Source organism: Trachurus japonicus, chromosome 13, assembly GCF_045865225.1.
Source record: "Trachurus japonicus isolate A0001 chromosome 13, Traja_1.0".
In the NCBI taxonomy this organism is placed as follows: Eukaryota; Metazoa; Chordata; class Actinopteri; order Carangiformes; family Carangidae; genus Trachurus; species Trachurus japonicus.
The window spans coordinates 16199039-16210549 of record NC_140919.1 but is presented as its reverse complement, the minus strand read 5'-3'; the positions used below and the strand labels follow the sequence as shown (position 1 = coordinate 16210549).

Genomic DNA, 11511 nt, shown 5'->3' with positions numbered 1-11511 from the left:
AAATGTATTGATCTATAAATCATTTTCAGATCTATTAATATTACTATTAGAGACTTATAGACTATTACTGCCAATGCAAATAATAACAATCACAACTCTGCACACTGGACTTTGCACAATTTTTTTTTTTTTTTTTTCTTCTGGGTTCAAGGGAACCGGGAATCGAACCACCAACCTGCTCTACAACTCAGACCACGACCTCTCTAATAATAATACTACAGTAACAGGTTACTACTATATCATTATCTACTATTACAAATAACAACATCAGTAGGAGGCTGCTGCCTGTTTACCAGCAGCGGTATTCGGCGGCTCTCGTCCAAATCTCATTAGTCGCCACAAATTGATGTTCTCCGTGAGTCACGGCCGCCCCGTTGTCAAGGTAACCCGGTAAGGCTGATGTTCACACGGAAGCCTCTCCTGCTTTAACCGCGGAAAACCTCTAGACCCCTATAATTATTCCCGCTTCGACCTCGCGCTTTATAACTGAGAGACTGACTGAAACGTGCGTAAAATTGATTTACATGTTTTTTTTTAACGCAAAACTCAAGGTTTTCATATTATACTTTATAGATCATTAATAGTGATCTATATATAGATATCTATAGATATCTATACAGGCTATATAAACATTACTATAATATACATCCTATTTAGTTGTATATTCATATTTAAGATAAGAACTTCTAAAATAAATATGAATGAATAACATAAGAAGCAACATCATTTATGTCATTTTGTCGTGTTTACTTTCCTTTTTACGTTTTTCCACACTGGATTTTAAATCGATTTTTAAACTTTTACGTACTTAATGTTTGTTGAATAAAAACGTAAAAAAGCTACAAAGCGCGTGCGGGTAAAAAACAAACAAACACAAAGCAGCACGAGAACAAAGGGACACGTCGGTCTGCACAGCGCTGCAACCTCTGCGCCTCCACATCTGTGGCGGTGCATCAGGTTGGTAAACAGCTGCTGTGGGATCGAGGAAAAACTAAAAAGAAAAAGAAAGAAAGAAAGAAAGAAAGAAAGAGGAAGCTGTATATTCAGATGCAGCCTGGTGGAAACACACACTATGGTAAATAATGTGCGAGTAAACAACAAAAACAACAACAAGAAGCGGGGTCTTCTTACCTTAGTGTTTCAGTTTGTGCGGAGCGTCGTGAGTGAGCTGAGCAGCTCTCTGCTTTCAGCACCGCGGACAGCTCCTCGTGCTATTAGAGGGAGCACCTGACTCGTGCGTCACAGCGAGGACACACACATACACACACACACACACACACAATCCGAGCAAGTAATTTGAGTCAGCCAAACTAAAAAAATAAAAATAAAAACCTGCTTGGCTCTTTGAATGTGAGCTGAAATAGTTTGGAGCCAGCACATCTCACCGCTTTTGTCGCAGCTCGTGGTGTAATGAATAAATTCATAATGGATCTATATTTAGCAGCAGTGACTGAAAGACTGATGTGTCTCCACTGAGACACTGTTGGATGTTGGAGATATATGGTTGGTTTAGTCTATGGGATGGAGTTTATTATTATTATTATTATTATTATTATTATTATTATTATTATTATTATTATTATTATCGTTTATCATATATAAGTCTGAATGTGAGCAGGTGAGTGAAGATTAAACTCTAACGCTGGTAAAAGCTTCATTAAGGATAGATGGAGTGTTTGTGGTGCATTTTGTTACCAGCAGCATCCAAACACACACACACATATGGCAGTGTTGTAGTGTAGTGTAGTGTAATGTAGTGTGACTGTTGTTGTGTGTGTGTGTGTGTGTGTGTGTGTGTGTGTGTGTGTGTCGGTGCTGCAGCACTGAGGGACAGAGACAGTTAAAAGTCCACCGATGACTCACATATGGACTCCGCCAGAGCCTGAGACGGGCGGGGTGACAGAGGGACTGCAGAGGAGTGTGTGTGTGTGTCTGTGTGTGTGTGTGTGATAGAGGGAGAGCTCTTTCGTCAGCTCGGCCCACTGTGGTCTCTATTTTTGGCTGCCTGTCAAATCTTGTGTAGTATGGATCAGCGTGTGTGTGTATGTGTGTGTGTGTGTGTGTGTGTTTACTTGCAGTTCCATTCATAAACCCCCTCCCTCTGTTGCTGCATCCGACGTGGACTCAGTCTATCCTCCACTGACCTGCTTGTCTGGTATTCAGGAGGAGTTTTCTTATTTTCAGCTTCGTCACAGTGGAATAAAAAAAGAAAAAGAAAAAAGGGGAAACAGAAAGAGGGGGATTCTTCACACACGACCTGGAAAACCTGGACAACTCTTCACCAATTTTTCCAGTCAAGGAAAAAGCATAATGTCCTAGAAAAGCTTGAGTTGATTTCATGGTTTTAAGAAGATCAGGATCTAATTCTCATTCCACTGCCTGACAACAGAAACAGAAAATGTATTATTAGGAGTTCAGCTGTGTATGTGAGCACAGAATGAAGAAAACTATTGTGAATTAGCGCATGACGTAATCTAATGACATTTAGTTAATCACTGGAAAAGTCCTGGGAAATGATCTCAGGTGATGAGTGGGAACCCTGATTGTAATATTTCTGTCAATATTTCTAATTTAGAAACATAAAACCAGCCGGTTGATCAGGTTCTGACACATTAAAAGTACAAAACATCCTTTAAAAACCCCTTCAGTGTCATTAAGGGACTTTAATCTACAATTTATAGATATTAAACCACATGAAATAATTCATATTGATCCCTTTTTTTATCATCATTATCATTATAATTATTCCTGAAGGACATTATGAGAGCGACGTTCGTTAGAATAAAGTCGGCCTCTCTGATGCTGTGATCCCGGAGACCAAAAAAGAAAACCAGGACAAAAGAGCTGATTTTAATCTCACGTCTCCTTCAACCTAATTACACCCTCCCTCCCTGCTGAATAACACACACACATATCCATCCATCCATCCATCCACATCCACACACACACAGTGCCAGTTTTGTACTGATAAAGCCTGAGCTGTCTGGCTAATTGCTTGTGGTTGTGTCTGTGGCAGGATTCCTGGTAAACAGAAACCAATTACAGCTCAGTTCCACCCCCACTTCCACTTCCACTGCCTGTCCACCACTCTAAAACAAAAAAAAACACACACACACACATAAGGTTTTCCTCAGGTCATATGAGAAGTTTCTTACTGGCAATTACTCATTTTCCCCTCTGGATGTGCAGTTATTTGCAGCGTGGTCGGTCTACGCCACGTTTGCTTTCACTTTAGGTTACAGTCTCATTATAAGGATTGTTTAAAACTTTTTTTTTTAAAGCAAAGTTCAATAATAAAGTTGAGAGGCTTTGGTTCTTCACTGATACAGAGAACTGACTTTAAGATGAAAATTTATTTGTCTCTCTTGTCTCCTCAGTTGTATCATTATTATTATTTTTTGGTGAATTCCCGGTAATGGTTGGATTAAAATCCCTGTTGGTTTATCTTGATGTGCAACTGTGACAGTTCAGTGTGATTTTTTTGGTTGCTGTTAATGGGCAACAGGCTGCAATAAAATGCTGTAATAATAACCCAGAGCCATTACACAATCAGTAATCTGCTCCGTATGACTCGAGGGAGCAGACGTGTGATTTGTCTGGATCTAGAGCCTGAACATCGGTGTTGGATTCACAGGTGAGTCAGGATGGAGCTATGTGTTAATAATATGTCTCCTCTGGTTTCACATTCAATTAGTTTTACACATGATTATTATGTGAAGTTCAGGGATCATGACGAGTTATAAAACCATTTGTCCGTGACTCCGGGGAGAGATTTCTAAACTCTGATAAATACCCGGTGATGATGTCATCAGGGAGATCTTGGATTATAAATTACAGGAAGGAATTAAAAGTTTGGAAATCACACATTTAAAACTTGTATGGAAATGTCAAACCTCTATTTTATATTGTGCAATGTTATAGCAACTGCTCGATCTTCATTGTTTGGTCTTTGTTTCCTGATTTCGAGTGTCTATTTGTATTTAATTAGATTGTTATGTTTCATACAGTTGCATACAGGTGATGAGAAACTAAAGGCAATAATGAAGTGAGTATTTCAATCTCATGTACAGTATAGAAGAAGTCTTCATCTTGTTTTCGTCTCATCTGTTGACGCCTTGACGACTCACCTCCTCTTCACGCCCCAACATGCCTCACTGGCACTTTACTGCACACTCTCAGTTCACTCCTTCACCTCCTCTTCCTGCACTTCATCACTGAATAGATGTAGCGCTGCTGAGTGTTGACACCGAAGCCTCCTCCTGCACTGCAGCTGGAGTGACATGACGATGTCCCCTTTTACTTGGAAATCAATTTGAATAAAAGTTTCAGCCAAATGAGTAAACATTAAAACCAGACCAGACTAGATTGGTCGACAGTGAAGCCAGAAGAAGAAGAAGAGCGAGTGGACGTTAAACTGCGTGTAAACTCCTCGACTGTCTGGTGGTTGGAGATGAAAACCGAGCTAATTCCGTCCTGTTTGATTGATTGTTTGTTTGTCTCAGACCCTGGTTGAAGATGTCATCTGCGACGATGCGAACAATGCTGAGAGGAGCTACAGTTGTGTTAATGTGAGAGGATTGTAGACGTTCAGTGTTTCTGCTACGTGGTTCTCCTCAACCATCTGACTGATGATTTCAGCCTGGATGAATGAATCAGCTGCTAAACCGTCTCTGCTCATCAGAGTTTCTACTCTGATGACGCCGTCATTGAGTGACGCAAATGCAGTGAGGCCTTTGAGGTTTTGTTAAAGAAGATAGAATAAAGTTACATTTGCATGAAGCAGCAGATTTGTCTATTTTTAAACACTTGATCCCTTTACATCTTGAACCAATAATTTGAGATTTATTGCAATTAACTACAAACACTCAAGAATTGATTAATCCTGATTAAATATTTTAATGCAAACTGATTGATCCCCGAACATGTTTTCTATCTATACTGTACAGTATGCAATATTTGTTTACCACTATGTGAAATAATCCAATAACAAATCAAAGTTCAAAGTTCACTGTAAATAATAACCATGAAAATACTGTTCATGATTGACGAAGTACATCTTTTATAATTCAAATATTATTATCACTTTATTTCAATATATAGAAAATATACCAATAGTGGGTATGGTTTGATCAGACTGGACTGAAAATCTCAACATCTGTCCTCAGATGTTGCTCGATCCTGATTGGCTCAGAGAAATAGGTGACATCACCTTTTCATTCCATCTGAGCCCCGCCCACTTTAAACCATTGAGCAGAGCTCAGAGAAAATCATTATGTCTGCGTGGGACTTTATTTAAGGATGTTAAAATATTTAAGATGGTGTGGTGTGTGTATCATTGTGTGTGTGTCTCATTGTGTGTGTGTGTCACATTAAACCACATGAGAGTCTGTAAGTATCAGAGCTGGTTACAGACAAACACTCACCTCTCCTGGTCGAGGGCATCGTCTCGTTACCTCCTCTTCTCTCTGCGTTTGTCCCCTGGTGACTGAGTGGCTGCTCCCCATTCATTACAGCCGGCCTGACATCCCATAATTCAGCTCCTTAACTCAGGTTGTCAGAGGCTTGGCAGGGACAATGTAGAGAGAGAGAGAGAGAGAGAGAGAGAGGGAAGGATGGAGGGAGAGGTTGTGAATGGGTTTGACGTCAGCCTCATTTCTCTCTCCTCTGGTCGATTATGTGTCTGTGCGTGTTTCTGTGTGTGTGTGTGTGTGTGTGTGTGTGTGTGTGTCTGTGTGTGTGCGTCTGGAAATAGGTGTGATGCATCATTTTTTTTACCTCTTTTGTGAAATGTGAGATGTGGCACCAGATTGGGTCGTAGCCTCTCCCTATGACATTTATAGCACACCAGGGCAGATATAGAAAACACTCCCCCACCACCACCACCACCACCACATTTACCACCTTTTTTCCCTGAAATGATGAAAACAATGAAGTCATTCATTTCTGAAAACTGTGTGTGTGTGTGTGTGTGTGTGTGTGTGTGTGTGTGTGTGTGTGTGTGTGTGTGTGTTCGCAGCCCTCACACCTGTCTGGCAGGTTTACACAGGAGATGCTCACCACCACTGAAAGAGAAAGAAAGGGATCAAAGGTAGAAGCACAAAGAGCCTGATGTTTATCATATGTTTTTGTGAGGCAGCCGTTAAAAGACTCCCGGGTGCTAATTTTGATATGTGACCATTTATATACAGCTAACCGTGCTTGCTCCGGTCCATTCTCCTGTTGTGCCCCCCACCCACCACCCACCCACTGCTTCTGATTAGTGTATCCACAGCAGTGGGATGAGTCATCCGGTTTACTGATGCTTTGTGAGGAGAATACAGCAGAAACAATCAGACCACTTTGGCTGTTTATGAAAACCAAAATGAAACTGGCAGGATATTTAGCACGTCTGGAAAATTCATAAACAGGAAACGGACGATAGCTACAGGAGGAGAGCAGCTTTTTTTTCCCCCTTTCTGACAGATAGTTTCAGAGGTGTGACTGAGATGTGCATCATTATACACAGATAACAGCAGTGTTTAAAGCTCAGGGGATGGTGAATTTTAACAAACCTCGATGAACCCCCGCTGTCTAATTTGAATTCTACAACAAAAAAACAAACAAAAAACACATATAATGACATGAATAATCATATTGTGTTGGTCCCTTTTGCAGCTAAATACGCAACAAACTGTGATGAACTGTGTTTCCTGACACCTTTCTGTCAGAATCAGCATGAACTTCTTCAATAGCTCATCTGTTGGATTGGACCAAACGTGTATCAATGAGCCTTGGCCTTGACCCATGACCCTGTGGCCAATTTACCACTGTTCCTTCCTTGGACCAACTTTTGATGGATCTTGACCACTGCAGACCGAAAACACCCCACAAAAACTGCAGCTTTTCAGACGCTCGGTCACTCCAAATTCTTACGCTTCTCCATTTTCCCTGCTTCTAATAGGCTACATTAACTTCACAACTTCACTGCCTAATATATCCCACCCACCAACAGGTGCTGTGATGAAGTATTCACTTCACCTGTCAGCGGTCATATTGATAGGCCTAATCGGTGTATATAGCCTAATCATTAAATCCTAAACACAATGCTATTTTTATAGTCTGATTTATTTCCTCATGAAAAAGTTAGTAGCCTAAGCTATATTAGATATCTTGTCACTGCAGTTTTAACTAATCTGAATTTGTTGTTACTGGATTTCCTTATAACACAAAGCTAAGGGGCATTTGCCAATCTCCAATTCTTAATTAAGTAGACATATTGGGCCGGATTTACTAAAGGTTTGCGTGTATTAAAACGTGTGCAAACGTGATTGCACGCGCAAACACATGTGGAACCTGATCTACTAAGCGGACGCACCGAGGATTGCGTCCCTCACACGGGCAGAAAAGCACGTGCGATCCATTTAGCGTGTTTGCCTTGATGAATATGTAAATATGGGCGTTTCAGCCAGAACGTGCAAAATACTGGGAGGAGTAGATGCAAATAGATTTATTTAGCGCGTGCAATGTGATTTACCAAACCAGGAAGAGATTGCGGTGGCTGTTTTTGCGTCTTTATTTACCACGTCTGAAACCATGTACTAACTGATACAACTTCGCCAAAACGTATGCGTTTATTGATTTGATACCTGTCAGAGCCCCGTGATCTTACATCTCTGCATTTCCTCACGTCTGGGTAATTCTGTAATAGTTTTTCAGCCGTGTTAAAAGTCTTTTACGCGCCGTTACGCACGGGGCACGTCTGTCCTGCAGTGCGCTCCTCTCCTCTCCTCTCCTCTCCTCTCCTCTCCAGTACCTGGCTGCTCAGCTCCGACTCTCAGTCCCGGTCCCGGACTGAGACACGTCACCGCTGCCTTCACCCGTCTTTAATCCCTCTGGTCTGTGGTCAGAGTGTTTAGATCCGTGTGTCCCACCTGAGCTCTCTATTAATCCACTCGATCATGGGCGGCACACACACACACACACATATTATAGGTGTGTGATTGTCGCTGCAGCTGCTGCCTGTTGGTCACTATATGACGAGTTGGGCCCTGTAGCGATTTGTGTTTATTTATCTAAACAGAGCGCGAGAGAGATGAACACACGTGCTGTCACTGTATGCATCGGATCAAATGTCATTCTGTCCCTTCGTCCATCCAGCTCTCTGTCCACTCTCTCCATGGCGGAAACGATTACGACGCGCAAAACCCTCATTTACATATTGCGGTTTGCACGTGTTTTCATTTAGCGGGTTACTCTTAGTAGATCACCTGTTTTGCGTGCACTAACCAAACACGCAATATTATAGCGGGAGCAAACAATATAGCGCCCGCTATCTGGGATCTTAGTAAATCCGGCCCATTATGCCCCCTTTCCACAAATTAAAATAGTTCCCAGGGACATATCTGTGACATGCTTTGGTCAAAATACCCCAAGGATCAAACATCACAGCTCTTTTCATCCTCTCAAAACAGCTCTGTTCAGAATGGCTGGTTTCAGTGCCTGTCCCTTTAAATGCAAATGAACCACTGCTTGCCCCGCCCCTTCTACCGGTCCTAGGTAGGGGTGGGGTTATGCAAATTCGAAACCTTGTTACATTACTGGAAGACAACTGAGGGAACAGCTCATAAAAAGACATGGATTTCAACCTAGGGAGCCTGGAAATTACAGATTTTTGGAGGCCGAAAGGCAAGACAAACACCCACATATATGTTAAAGAGCCTTCAAAAAGTGATATTTCCATCATAGGTCCCCTTTAAAGTCCAACATGGACTCTGCTTCTTGTTAAGTTTAAAAGGATATAATGTTGAATGGTTGACAGTGTTAGCTAGCTCCTACCTGGCGTGCCGTTTAATATAAACAAAAAGGTGACTGTGTTAATTCAAGACACCAGCCTTTGGTTGATTTAAAATCACATTTTTGTTGCTGTAGCTAATAGAAGCAACACTTTTTATTTGGTAGTTGATGATGCTAAAGGAGGAAAACCAGTGGCTATGTTTACCATCAGGAAAGATCAGGTGACTCAAAATAAATTGAAAACTGCAATTACATACTTTCAAAAATAATTTAGTTAATAAGCTATAGACATAAAACTTAAAATCATAACAGTTTCTTTATTTAATAAATAAATGTATATATTTATTATACTTAATTCTTAATATCTTATGGTTACATATTCATTTATATATCATTGAATATTGTTGTGTTTCAATTCCTGACTGTAGCTATTACTATTATTTCACTTCCATGCTGTAACTGAGATGACTTTGTGTGAAACTTGTCTAAACATTTATATAAGAAAAAATGTCTTATGGTTTCTAAGAGACCATTCTCTCCACCTATCTGCTCGACAGCTTTATCAGGGACCTCACGATACATGGAGCAACGTGGTTTTTATCACATTAGTAGCAGAAACGGCCTGATCTTCCCTCTCTGATTTATTCCACATCTCATTTTGTCTCTTGCCTTGGGCAGCAGACGAGACAATTTTTTTTTTTTTTTTTGTAGAAACAGATAAAGAGAAGTTGTCTGAAGAGATTAATAAAAGGAGAGCACGCTGGGCACATCCGCTGTCCTCTGTTTGAGGCGTTAGTGTCTGTTCTGCTGAGTTACACTGTTGGGTTCACTGACTTTTTGTCTAAAGCAACGTAAACATCCACCCTCGGTTGCGTGTGTTGCGTGTCTCTTCCAGGTCCTGGGACTTTGATGTGTTGCTGCCTCTGCCTCATTCCTGCATCTTAAAGCCACAGAGCAGATGTTGTGTTGTTGTCTCCACATGAGGGAATATTTGTTGTTTATACCTCCTTGTTGAAGAGACAAAAATAAACCGACCCCTCCCTCCTGTGATATACCCCACCAGCATTACTGAGAAACAGCCTCTTTCAGCTGCCACACATTAGAGGACGGCGGGGGGGGGGGTTTCTAAAATAAACTGGCATTGCATAACTATTTAACATTTATACAGAAGGAAGGAGAGGAGACAGAGGCTGGGGAGGATGAGCCCTGGCATCACAGAGGATTTGTGACTGTTTGACTGTTTGGTGGATGTGAAGGGATAAAACCAAAGCTATACAGTTTGAGCTCCCTGTCTTCATGGTCTGTTTGCAGGGAATTCAAACCCCCCCACCACCTCCACCCCCATCCTTACCCCTCTGCCCCCTGGGGACAGAGTGGATACCAATTAGAGAGAGACACCAGGGGAAACCCTCAGTAAACGGAGCACCAGTTGGAAAAACATCAGTGAAACTGTGACACACACCGATGAAGCTGTGACACAAACAAATGCTCCGGCTCAGAAGCTACAAAAGCCATGTCATGTCGAGGATTTGTTGCTGCACTTCTCTAAAGTGTAATTCAAGCGCAGCAATTCAAACAGCAGATGAGTAATAGCGTCTCAGACTTCTGCTTCTACAACATAAACACATCATCAAATGGATTTGCAGCGACAGTAAAAGTCGTGACGACAGCAACGCTGACTGTGTCCACAATAAAATATCAGGAAATACTGACTAAGAAGTGAAACTCACGGTTGTCATCAAATTAACCCTCACCCTGTTTGTGTTTAGTGCCAATTCAATCAAATGTTAGCATGCTAGTATGGTGGTTAACATGGTCAACATAACAGATTGTATAACCTGAAGTTTAGCTTTAGTGGCATGTTAGCATTTAGTCAGGATGTTAGTAGAGACTGTATAGCCTCAGTGATATTAGCTACCCACATTAGCCAAAAGATTTAAGATAAAATAAGTGGGGTGGTCAGATGTCGCCATCTTGACAATATCTGACATCGCCAAACTCCTGGCTAATAGAAAAATGGGCGGGCGGGGGGTGAAACTGAACATGAAACTTTGTTTCACTTGCTGTTGACTTAATTGTTTGAGTTTTGTTTCTTATCTTGTTCTTTTCTATTCGGCACCATGGCAGCCGTTTATGTTCAAGAAAACATTTATTTTAACTTTGACTTCATGGTTTAGGCTGTTGAGCGTTAGGTGACAGAGTCCATACTCTCACTACTGCTGTGACCGTTGACAATGGAAATGTTACACCAATGTTTCAGAAGCACCTGTTACAGGTTTTCAATTAATGCATTTGAAATTTTCATACAACTGTCTTTGTGGAATCATATATAATCATATAGGCCTATAAAAAAATACATTTCTGATTCTGATAATTGACCGACAGGCTTGATAAATATACCTTAAGTGGATTTGATGGACAGTGAGTAGAAAAACTCAACAGTTGTCCTCAGATTTAATGCATTTGAAATTTCCATTGTTTCCATTATGTGTTGGAGGTCTATGTCCGACCGGAAACACAAGTTTAACATTGGTTCCACTTGTGTTTCCAGTTGGACACAGACTTCCACTTGTTTGTAATTTAAGGTAAGGGAATGCCCATCTCTACCATTGAACTACTGTATTTCTAGAAAAGTGAAGCTCCAAAGGAAAGGGCAGTTTCATTACAAGATAAAGTGGTGAAAACATTTCAAATAAAGTGAACTCCTAAACTGATATCGACTTTTTTTCAGTGGGCATT

General features: G+C 41.1%; 1 long non-coding RNA gene across 1 annotated transcript; it reads right to left on the bottom strand.

Moving 5' to 3' along the window:
* Positions 1 to 1139: 1139 nt before the first annotated feature.
* Positions 1140 to 5870, bottom strand: LOC146975749 (uncharacterized). Its single transcript, XR_015037417.1, has 3 exons — positions 5776 to 5870; positions 5424 to 5561; positions 1140 to 1227 (listed from the first exon to the last, which is right to left on the bottom strand). It is a non-coding gene; the product is annotated as an uncharacterized LOC146975749 (long non-coding RNA).
* Between the last annotated feature and the right edge of the window lie 5641 nt (positions 5871 to 11511).